Genomic DNA, 12,589 nt, shown 5'->3' on the forward strand with positions numbered 1-12,589 from the left:
ATAAACATTTTTCAAACTTGGGGTTGAAGTGCTTCCTGCTCTCAGAATGATACCAAACCAGCACTAAAAAGCAATAGGAGAATGAAGGAAAACAAGGTTGATGGAAACTACAAGAAAAAAATTGAAACTGAAATCAAAGAAAAAGAGCATTTCCCATGAGCTATTACCGTGAAAGCATTTTAGAATCTTAACAATCAATGCATAAACTGAGTTGAATGCAAATGAAATAACTTACAGATACGTAAGGTGTGGTATCGTGCTCAACCAATTAATTTGGACCTTTATATAAATTTGGGTATTCAACCAGTTAATCAAATTTCTAACTATCATGGTTTTGGTGGGATCTGCAAATGATATTCATAGTACACTTCATCAAAATTTTCAACTAGCAAACGAAGACAAAAAAGGTTGATCCACAAAATTATGTACCACAAGATAATCGGTGGTATAAGGGTATGGATTAGCCTTGGGAATCCTTACTATTTCCTCCTCCAACTCTTTGTGTAGAAGTTCCATGATCAATTTCTTCTCTTTCTCGGCACCTCTTTCCTGTAATGATTAAGAATGTTGGTATAAGAATAACTAGATCAAAAACACTATAGTTTCAAACTATGGGAAAGTCATGAACCTCTGTGTGGAGATGAAATGGATTTGGAGTTGTGCTTCTTTTAGTTGGGTTATGGTTACGTTCAAGTTCAAACTTCAAAGAAAGCTACAACCATAAAAAATAAAATGATTACTCTCAATAGATAAAAATGATTTCAGAATTGAAAAGAAAAATATTATTTTTATATTCTAGATTATTGAATATCTGAGAGCAGACACTTCATCAGTTTTATATGATGCGGTAGCTATAGTTTACTCACTACAAAAATACATGGAATTACCGATGGAACTTTATCGACGAAATCATTTTCGTCGGTAAAGGATGTATTACCGACGGATGTAAAAAAAGTGATTATAACCGGATTTTGACCTTCAGTAAAGCCTTCGGTAATTACCGACGAACAAAATCCGTCGGTAAATCCGTCGGTAAAAAGAGCGACAAAATTTCCGCCCATTTTTCCTCTCTCACTGTGCGAAGAAGACTACATTTTCATCTCTCACAAATCGTCATTTCTTCTTTCAAGAGCATTTCTCACCTTCTCTGCAACCATTTTTCACTCTCGTGCAACCATCTTCCCATACTGTCACCGCTGCCATTGGAGAGCACCACTGCTGCCGTTGGAGAGCGCTACCGCTGCCGTTGGAGAGCGCCACCGCTGCCATTGGAGAGCGTCACCGCTGTCGTTGGAGTGTCACCACTGCCATAGGAGAACTCCACTACTGTCGTGGAAGAACCACGCGGAACGCCACCGCTGCCGTTGGAGAGCGCCACCGTTGCCTTTGGAGAGCGCCACTGTTGTCGTTGGAGAGAGTCACCGCTGCCATGGGAGAGCGCCACCAGGAGAACGCCACTGCTGCTATGGATGCTCAAAAATTAATTGAGGATTTTTCCTAATTTTAGGGTTTCTAAAACAATTGGACAACCTAAGTTTAGTCTTTGATTTTGGTTTTGGAATGAATTGGATTGTTGTTTTGGTTTAGGAATGAAGAAAGTTTGATAAAAAAAAAAAATTAAAATTCGAGGCAACAGACAAAGGGGAAAGAGGAAGAAGATGAACCAGATCGAGATATTTATCGACGGATTTTTCCTTCGATAAATATCGACGGATTTTTTAGCAATTACCGATGGATTTGTCCTTCGGTAATTACCGACGGCCATAAAAAGTCATCGGTAAAGGTTACCGACAACGTTATTACCGACGGAGTTAGGCCCGTCGGTAATCCGTCAGAAAAATGCCATTATCGACGGATTTTTGACGTTTCCGACGGATTTTGGTTGTCGGTAATAAATGTTTTTTTTAGTGACTACAGTTCACCTGTAGATAAGAGCCTAGCCTAATACAATATAACATCAATCAATTTTCAAAGTACATTATCACAATTCAACCATAACTAAGATGATTATCAATTATAACACATGACTTAATCATATTCTCAAATAAGGAAAGAAATGACACCTACCTACAATGATCTTTTGCGTCCTGAAAGCAAATGATTACCTGAAAAACAAAGCAAAAAAATGTTTATCATAACCACATCTTTGTTTATCATAACCCCTTTAAGAACTTGATATAAGTATGAAATTAATTAATTCGATAAAATTTTCAAGTTTCAGTAATATATTCCCAATACAAAAGTAGAAAAATATTTTCAAGAACTCCCACTCCAAAATGTTTAGCCAGAAAAATAATTGCGAAGAAAATAATGAATACCAACATAATAGAACCTAAAGTTTAGAAAATAATGAATGTCAACATAATAGAACCTAAAGTTTCCCTGGATATCCAACCACTGCTTCCCAAACCTTCCTACCACCCACCGTTTGCACACCTTACACCAACTTCATCTTAGTTTCCTTGTAAAGCCCTTGCATACAAAAATAATATAATTAATCTGGGTAGAAGATGAAGGAGCTAATCAATAAGAGATTAAAAAAATTAATTAAAAATATTTAAGTAAAAGAGAAGGGAAGATAGCTTTATGGATGAAACTTTTGACACCAAGATCATAAGTAGGGGTAAGTTTGAAACTTTACATTAATACAAATCTGTCTAGAACTGTTGACTTTAATATTATTCTAGGTGTTACCAAAGAAATGAAGTACGTACGAATCCTATATATTGTAATTGAAATATGTTCTAAAAGTAAATCTTTTCATTCCTCTGAAGCCTTTCATGTGAAGATAACAGAGCAAAGTTTCATGTTGAGATAAAAATCTTTATTGTCTTAATTAAACTCGATCATCATAATGTTCTAGTGATCAATTGTTGCTCTTGCATACAAACACCATGGTCGAAACATGTACCTCCCTACAACCAACAAGAGAGACTAAAGTGAATCCAACTTGAACAGACAACAAAATTAATATATGAGAATTTAATAAAACATAAAGCATTTTAGTAAGTAAAATAATCTACAGCTATACTCCATCGATCCAATATCCATCCTCTTAACGAGTAGAAGTAGAAGAACATTCATCAAAATCATCAGCCAACTGTCCAAAAAGCCTGCCACTAATAGAGTGCCTACTTTCAAGATCTACCACTCCACAAGTTTAGGTTTGAAGAATGATAAGTTCACCAGTTTTCATAAATTATAGAAAACAAGAATTTTCAAAATCCCCTTCGAAACGCTAACCCCCAAATCACAAGAATCAGAAAAAAAAGAGCATGATTCGAACCCTATCTAGCGAAGCCCATCCCCGCGCCGTGAAGACGTCACCGCCGTGGTACCCACCACGCGCAATAAGGATGGAGGTCGCGCCTGGGCACCGAAACTTGCATTTCCTCTCTACCAAAACCGAACCTAAACCTCCTCCTTTGCCATGCTCCATGCGCGAGAACTCCACGTCTTGTTTGAAATGCAGAAAACGTGAAGAACAACGTTCGAGACGCGAAGGCTTCAAGACGCGAACTGAAATCCAAGAAACGTAGATAAACGGCACAGGAAAGAAGTAGGGTTGGCGAAAATGAGACATTTTGATGGAAGCTTATCCATGCTTAGAATGACCGGATCCTTGCAGACAAAGCTTCAAAAAATCCAGAATAGTATTGGTGTAGTGGATGAAAAACAGCAGTGTGGATGCAGCGGAAAATTGAGTGAGATTGATTGATGGTTGGTGTATTTGAGTGGAATGAGTATGTGTGGGAACCTCACAGCTCAGAAGGCCTTCTTACAATGGAAGGAAGCTAGAGGAAAGGGAAGAGAAAGTAGAGAGAATAAATGACTCAAGAGCAATAGGGCTGGCAGTGAATTTCAGCAGCAATTTACTAAGCTCAAAAGTAACCCAATACAAAGAAAATGCCCTCTTATTTATAGGTGAGGAGGAGCCTAAATTCTGTTTTTAATTCCCTCCTAAATTCAAAAATATTCAGATTTGGATCAAGCAAAGTCCATGCCTCATTCCAGCTCAGCTAGCAAGGTGTATGCTTCCTTCCAAATCAGCCAAAATTCACGTGGAAAATGCTGGTGCATGCCGTAAGCACCTCCTTTTTGGCTCCTTTGCTTGGTTCTATTGATTTAACTTCTTGGATGGCTCAATCATAGTCTCCAAGATTTATTAATTCCTACAAAACAAAATATAAGTGCTTTAGTTAAGAGAAGAAGGATTTTTATAAGTAACCTTCCATAGAAGTAAAATGTTAGGTGATCCTTCTTCTTCTTGAATCTTCCTAGCCATTGCTCTAGTAAGAGGTCCAATGTGATTTCTTGATGCTTTTCCATCACATTTACACGAGAGACATTTACACCAACCAACCCATTACAGAGAGGTTTGTGAGGGTTAGATCATGAAAGCGATACACGAGTAGAGCCCTTAGGGCGAAATATGAGTGATTTGTGTGTTTAGTTATTATAAAAAGTAAGAGATCATTGTACATATATGAACAAAATAATGTATTGTAACATTTTTATTTAATGTTAATGAAGATGGATCTTGATTTGCATTAATTATTGTGAATGTTATTTAAAGTGTTATTCATTTCCCTATTAGCATTGTCAAGTGAGTTGTTGTTTGGAATGTTAAAAACAATGTGTTCAATGTGATTGAGTATCATCCATTAACAATGAGGAATTGACAAAATTTTATTGAATTTCATGCATTTGCAGGGTATTTTGTAAGCAATTACACGAAAAAAGCTGGTTTTATACAAAACACCTGTTCACCAGGACCCAGTTGTGGGAACACCACTAACCAAAGACATTTTTCTTAATTTTTTCATATCTCTTCAATGGAGGAGACTTGTTTTTAGTGTTCAAGTGTGAGTAGAGCCTCAAAACTGAGGTTTGGGCAGTCCATGGTGGAGGACAGACCCAATGTTGGTGTGATGACCAACTTAGGTGAAGTCTTGAAATAAGTGTAGGCCATTGTCACTTGTAATCGATTACAAGAACCCTGTAAACGATAACACGAAAACAAATCTAGTTTTGCAGAAAAACTTGTTCAGCAAGACCCAGGGTTGGGAACACCACTAACACAAGACATTTTTCTTAATTTTTTCATAACTCTTCAACGGATGAGACTTGTTCACTAGTACAGTTAGGAGAAACGACAGTGGTTATTTTTGCTTATAGACGCGGTTCTCAAAGATGTGCAATCAGATATTATGAAGACGTGCATCCATGTCCTCATAAAAAGAGCAGATTTGGCATCGGTTCAACCTTAACCGAAGCAGTAGAGTTTTTGGTTTTTTTAATTTTTTTCGTAGGACTTTATGCCTCGGTTCAGGTGAACCGAGGCCATAGAGCCCGTTTTTTTTTCTCATCCGCAAGACTTTCTGCTTCTGGTGTGGCCATAACCGAAGCAATAAGGTGACTTTCTACCTCGGTTATGACCTGAACCGAGGCATATACGCTTGTTTTTTTTTTAAAACAATGAGGCATGTTTCTGCAACATTCCCAACTACAGAAACATACCTACATATATATTTACAGCCAAAACATTCCAGAATAATCCAGAAACGTATATTTTGAATGAAAATTATAATAAAACATAAATACATTCAATTGAATCATAAATCAACTTCTTAAAAGCATAAATCAATCCAATGTAATCATAAATCAAGTTTGAAGCATAAATCAATGTAATGTACAAAGTTAAACTAATAATAATGTAGAAAAGCATAAAACAACTTAGAAACATAAACTTAGAACTTACTATATCCTAATATCTACTACATACTATTATATAAATAATTACATATTTAGCCAGTGCTTGTCTCACAAGTTGAAGTGACTTATCTGGAATTGGAGCAGTCCTATTAAATCTCTGCATAAAACACAATGATTTCAAATAGTGTATGTGTAATCTCTGCATAAAACACAACAACTTCAAGTCTTCAACTAGTGGCCTGAGATAAACATCGATGTCATTTCCAAGCTGCTTTGGACCAGATATCAACATTGACAACATCATGTACTTTCTCTTCATGCACAATCCAGGAGATAATTTGTAAATTATCAGTATAACGGTCCAACAACTATGATTGGTACTTAAATTACCAAATGGGTTCATTCCATCGGTAGCTAAGCCAAACCTAAGATTTCTACATTCTTCACCAAATTGGGGGAATTCTTGATCAATAATTTTCCATTGCATTGAATCAGCTGGATGACGACGCAACCCATCAGTTGTTCTCTCATTTGCATGCCATCTTCGGTTTTTAGCGTCTTTGGGATTCGTGAACAAACGCTTAAGTTTGGCCACTAGTAGAAGGTACCAAACTACTTTCAAAGCAGAACCATTCTTTTCTGTGTGACCACTATCTTCACCGTTGTTTTTTGATTTGTATCGTGATAACCCACATTTTGGACACTTTATCAAAACTTCATTTTCATTCCTATATAATATGCAATCATTCGGACATGCATCTATCCGTTTATACTCCATACCCATCGGACAAAGAATTGTTTTTGCATCATAATTAAGAGTGGGTAACGTATTTCCATCTGGCAGCATTTCATTCAACAACGACAACAATTCTGTAAAACTTTTATCACTCCATCCATTGCCCGCCTTTAAATTCACGAGCCTTAACACCGCTGACAACCATGTGAACTTAGTTGAACCCGCATACAAAGGAGTCTCCGCATCAGTGGACATCGTTTCATACACATGCGCTTGGGCAAAAGCTTATACGCCAACATTGCGGATCATGTCCTCTAAGTTATCTTCTTCTGCTTGATCTTCCATATTCATTGTGGAATCATATACATTTTCAGTTGGAGAGACAGTTGGAAAGTCTGTTAATTCGTCGTGCCATATCCATGTTGTATAACTTCGTATGAAACCATCACAGATAAGATGTTCCCTAATATCAGTTGCGTTCAACTTCCTCCCATTCAAAGAGTTCACACAGGGACATCTGAACTTGACTTCATCATCACCACTTGTACTCGCATTACGTTGCGCAAACTCTATAAATTCTTCTACCCCTCTCTCGTACTCAGTGTTGATGCGTGGTAAATTAATCCACCCTCTATCCGTACGCATGTTTACTGAAATTGTTTACACAATTTCAATAATCTTGAATGATCACTTTGATCGTGTTTGTATTCAAGGTGTGACCCTATCCCATTCAAGAAGATTCACTTTTTTTAGTTTATTAAACATATCAATTTTAAACAACATATCTTAAATTTCACGAAATTTTGCCAGCATTTCGCATTGGTCTTCAGGTTACAAGAAATGAAAGTGATTATAAATCACAATCAAATATCCACCCGAAGATCAATACCAAACACAACGACAAATTTTCATGAAATTTAAGACATGTATAATAAAATTGATATGTTATAATAAACTATGAAAAAGTTATTACTCTTCTTAAACTGTCCAACCGGACAATTCAAGATTCAATACTTGTAAATTATTATTACCATCTCCTCTATTTTCATTTGTAAAAAGTACGTTTGTTCAAAAAATCTAGAGATAGTAAATAATTTTTGTACTGAATCTTAAACGGGAAACTAAGACTAATTCACAACAACAATATATATTCAAGCAAACAAATAATTACATATGCAACATGTAATACATTGAACCAAACAGTATATTCAAGCATATCAGAAAATTTTAAGAATATATATCTCTAATTAAATCCCCTTCATTTAATGTAATCATCAATTTTCTATCATCATTGTATATATTCAAAATCACTTCTTTTCATTTTTTATCTACAATGTGAAAATTTTAAAGTTTAACTTATTCATTGATTTGGTTAACTACATGCTCCTTTTTCATGCCAAATTTTCTTTATCGATACCACAATTGATTTGGATGAATGACCATTAGCAAAATTAAGAAAAATTAGCAAAATTAAGAAAAATTAGGATAATTTTTCTACATAAGCAATGAAGATAGAGATACTTTTAGGACCCTCAAGTACCTGGGAGCGTGGCAGCAAGCTTGGCGAGACTGAAAATGGAGGTAGCCGCGACAAAAATGGAAGCACCGGCAGCGGATATGGAAGCAGAGGCAGAGGCAGCAGCCACCCAAAACTGAGAAGCACCAGCGGCGGAGATGGAAGCAAAGATGCCAAATCGTCGCTCCAAACGTTGTGGAGGAAACAACCAAAGCACTTGGAGGTGCTGACCACACGGAGAGGACGAGACGACGACGACAAATGGCGGTCACCGGCGATGGGAGCAAACGCAATGGAAGCAAACAGAGATGGAAGCAAGGGTTTCTGTAACTCGCGCTGAGAAAAAGATGAGCACAAGTGATTCTGTTCGCGAAAGAAATTTAAACATGTTACTGCCTCGGTTCTCCATTTAACCGAGGCATAACAACCTTACCAATTCGGTCAACAATCCCACCGTGGCATAAACACTAGATAAAACAAAGAAACAACATCGGTCCTTCAACAAACCGAGGCCCAAACCATGTACGTCAGAGGTTGAAAGTACAATGCAGGTGGATCAGAGTTTTACGCCTTGGTTTTCATTAGAACCGAGTTAGTAGCATGGCAGGTCTGGCAGGTGGCAGGTCTAAAGCAGAGTCATATGCTTCGGTTCTGCCTAGAACCGAGTTAGTAGCTTTCTTTAGGCATCGGTTTCACGGAAACCGAGTTAGTAACACCCATCAGAGGTTGGAAGTCACATCAGCTGGCAGGTGTAGCGGGTTTGGGCAGAGTTTTATGCTTCGGTTTGGCGTAGAACTGAGTTAGTAGCATGCTTTAGGCATCGGGTTTGGAGCAACCGAAGCATATACGTTAGCTATATTTACCCTTATGCCACCGCGCTTTTATACGCTTTGGGTTTGCTTAAACCGAAGCGTATATAGCGCTTTCTAATCCCCTTTTTTTACTAGTGGTTTTTAGTGTTCAAGTGTGAGTAGAGCCTCAAAACTGAGGTTTGGGCAGTTCATGGTGGACGACAGACCCAATGTTTGTGTGATGACCAAGTTAGGTGAAGTCCTGAAACAAGTGTAGGTCATTTTGTCCCTTGTAATCAATTGCAAAGACCCTGTAAACGATTACAAGAAAAAAAATTTGGTTTTGTACAAAAACTTGTACTACAGTACCTAACTGTGGGAACGTAACTCCCCAATTGCAGTTTGAGTGAGATAACATGCTTTCAACTTTGACCTTTGCTGACTATTTTAATCATACTTTTCTCACAGACCTCGAAATGATGTGATTCTTTTTTTATTAGAAAATAGACTCAAAACTCTTTCCAATGACTACTAATTTGTGATTTTTGGACATCTGAGTAGGTGAAGTTAATTCTTTAAAGTTAACGTTTTGTACATTATTGCCACCTCTGACCTTTGCTGGTTGGTTTGCTAATAACTTTCTTCACCAAACTTTAAATGAGTTGATTCTTGTTTTGTTGGAATCTAGACTCAAAGAGATTTTAAATGAATACCAACCCATAATTTTTAGACCACTATATTGTAGTTAATTTCCCAAAAATCGTTTTTCTAAGCTTCCTAAATGAGTTTACTTTCAAGTTATTGTTTCATGTTTCTTATTTTAGATGGGAAAATTACAAATTAGTAGTCATTGCAAATCTTTTTGAGTCTATTTTGTAATAAAAAAAGAATCAACTCATTTGGAGTTCGGTGGAGAAAGTTAAAAGTAAAACAACCAGCAAAGGTCAAAGGTGGTGGGAATATATATAACGTTAACTTTAAGGAATTAACTGTACCTACTCAGATGTTCAAAAATTACAAATTAGTAGTCATTGGAAAGCTTTTTGAGTATATTTTCTAATAAAAAAAGAATCACATCATTTGGACGTCTGTAGGAAAAGTTATGATTATAATAGTCAGCAAAGGTCAAAGCCCGTATATGTTTTTGAACCAAGGTAGGTGAAGTTTATGACCGTTTTTGCCCAAGTTTTGCCTTGGTAATCGATTACAGGGTCCCTGTAATCGACTACTAGGGGCTAATTTATGGTTTGTACAAAAAATAATACGTTACTTGCTAGTTGGAAGAACTTAACTCCCTAAGGTAATTTTTTATGTCTTTTTGGATGATTTTGGGTGTGTTTTTACGTGATTTATTCCATTTGTTTAGATGGATGATTGATTTTATTTATCGATACTACGAAAAACTCCTTTTCTCATTGAACAAAGTCCAAACCTTGGAGAAAGGAGACATTTTTTCTCGTTGATGGAGAGGGCGAGAGAGGTAGAGACACTGGTGGAGCAATGTTGGGAGAGGTCACTTTCGATGTCCCAATGGATGAGAAAACAAGAGCAAATTGTGAGAGGGAGACAATGCAAAAATGCGAAAACAAAATGAGACAAGAGAGATGAAGAAGACAACCAATAGAGAAGAGAGATTTCGGTGGATGTCACGGTGGTCGATGAGAACGATAGGAAACCAAGAGACAACTGTGAGAGAGAGACTTGAAATAGAGAGAGATTTCAAGTTGTTGAGAGGAAGAAGATGAACCCATCTTCGAAATGATATTTCAGAACCCGTGAAACAAAATTCGTTCCCAAAACACCCTCTATATAAAATTTCATTTTTGAAAATATTATTTAAAATAGACCAATCAAATGCCGCCACTTGGCGTTGTCAAAAAGTTGACAAAAATGAGTTATTAAAAAAATGTTTTCCTATTTGAAAACAAAATTAAGAAAGTTCTATGAAAATTAAAAATTTGTAAGTTTCACTAAATATTAAGAAAATATTTTAATGGTGAAAGCTTATGTCACCATTTCTATCTTATTCCTATAATATTGTCATCTCATATTAGTAGCAAATGACTTTATTATAGTAAATTAATTTGGGATAATGGGACAAAATGTAAAAAATATTGCCAAATTACAAAGGAAACTTCAATAAATGTAGTCATTATTGGAAAATTAGACATTGGTCTTTATTCAAATGAAATGACATGGGAAGCCTCCACTTTTCCACCTTTGTCACTTTCCTCATTATCAATGGTGGGAAATTTTTTGGAACAATAATTCTATTCCAATCGATTGACTTATCCGAAGACTTGTGAAAAGAAACGTAACTAAAATTAACTTGGAATTTTTAGATTAAATGACAATTTTATATGAAAAATAATCGATCAAATGTTTCCTTAAAAAATAGTGACAGAATTATAAACTAATAATCTAAAGAAAATAAAATTAAAAAAGTACTCTGAAAATGCATTTCGCAAGGCAATTGTCTCTTAACAAGTTGTAATATTTGCAATAGAAAGAGTTCAAATTTAGACAGTCCAACCGTTTACATATCACTAAAAAATAACGTTATTTATTTCCATGTAGAAATAAAACATTATATAAAATAAATACCATTAGGAAATTTTATATTTTGTGATTTTTTATAAAAATTTGTGAAATTATTTTGTTTAATTTTGTTTTATAAATTTTTTAAGTTCTACGAAAAAAATTATTTAAATAATAAAAATCGAGATAGGTCATAAGTTGGACATGGTAAATTGTCTTAGTTACAAATTATAAAGAAATATTAACAAATAAAAAAGGAAACTTCCTTTTTTCTAAGACAACAAAATATAATTTAATTAATATTTAAGACAACAACAACAATTCTTTGTTACTTTTTCAAATATGAAAATTTGTAAACCTTGTTAATTTCTACTGTAACAATGATTATGTCATATGAAGATATATCAGTTGGATCCTTTCTAGACAATTTCTATTTTATATTCACCATTTGTTTTGCATGAAAAATTATTTATTAAACACATGATGGTATATTTTTAATTTTAACTATTTTTGCATTATATTTGAATTATTTTAGTTTATAAGTGTTCTATTTCCCGTTCAAATCACTGTGTTTTTCTGTTTTGTAGTCATCTAAATTTGAGGCTCATTATACACTAATACTTTTCATTGTTTGTCATACCATGCTTATGTGATGGGTTTACTTTACAATTTTCCAAGTCCTTGCCATAAATGTCACTCCAACTCCTAAATAATATTTAATTAGTTAAATATATGTATATCTATTATAATTAAAACTCGTAAACAGAAAATTTTCGGATAAAATTTATTGTGGATTAATGTTTTTTTAAAATCAAAATATCTATTCAATTTACATAAAGTAATAACTTAATTTATGTGATGCCTAAAATAAACTATAAATTACATGGCATCCACAATGAAATTGCTATCAAATGAAACGGTATGGGTTTTATAGTATGAACACAAATTTGGTATTTGTAGAATAAATCAAATCGTGAAAAGTCTTAGGGCAATAATTCTATTCCAATCAATGGACATATCCAAAGACTTGTGAGAAAAAAGATAACTTAATTTTTAGATTAAATGACAATTTTATATAAAAAATAATCCATAAAACAGTAACAGTATAAGTCAATATTTTAAAGTTAATAAAATTAAAAGGCAATACATAAGATGAAAGGAAAAAGAAGTATTTAAACCGCCTTAGTCTAAACTTCTAAACTGTAAGAGAGTATTGAGTAGGGTTGGCAAAAAAACCCGTGCCCGTAGGTATTAAATACTCGCGGATAACGGCTAGCGGATATTTTAATACTC

The 12,589-nt window shown here is 34.9% G+C and overlaps 2 long non-coding RNA genes across 2 annotated transcripts; both read right to left on the reverse strand.

The window, feature by feature from the left end:
- Positions 1-249: 249 nt before the first annotated feature.
- On the reverse strand, positions 250-717 carry LOC128193443 (uncharacterized). The gene is made up of 3 exons (XR_008244662.1): positions 629-717; positions 430-549; positions 250-344 (listed from the first exon to the last, which is right to left on the reverse strand). It is a non-coding gene; the product is annotated as an uncharacterized LOC128193443 (long non-coding RNA).
- A 1,308-nt stretch (positions 718-2,025) lies between these two features.
- LOC128193619 (uncharacterized) lies at positions 2,026-3,550 on the reverse strand. Its single transcript, XR_008244971.1, has 3 exons — positions 3,287-3,550; positions 2,372-2,915; positions 2,026-2,105 (listed from the first exon to the last, which is right to left on the reverse strand). It is a non-coding gene; the product is annotated as an uncharacterized LOC128193619 (long non-coding RNA).
- Positions 3,551-12,589: the final 9,039 nt, after the last annotated feature.

The sequence above is a fragment of the Vigna angularis genome, chromosome 8, assembly GCF_016808095.1.
Source record: "Vigna angularis cultivar LongXiaoDou No.4 chromosome 8, ASM1680809v1, whole genome shotgun sequence".
In the NCBI taxonomy this organism is placed as follows: domain Eukaryota; kingdom Viridiplantae; phylum Streptophyta; class Magnoliopsida; order Fabales; family Fabaceae; genus Vigna; species Vigna angularis.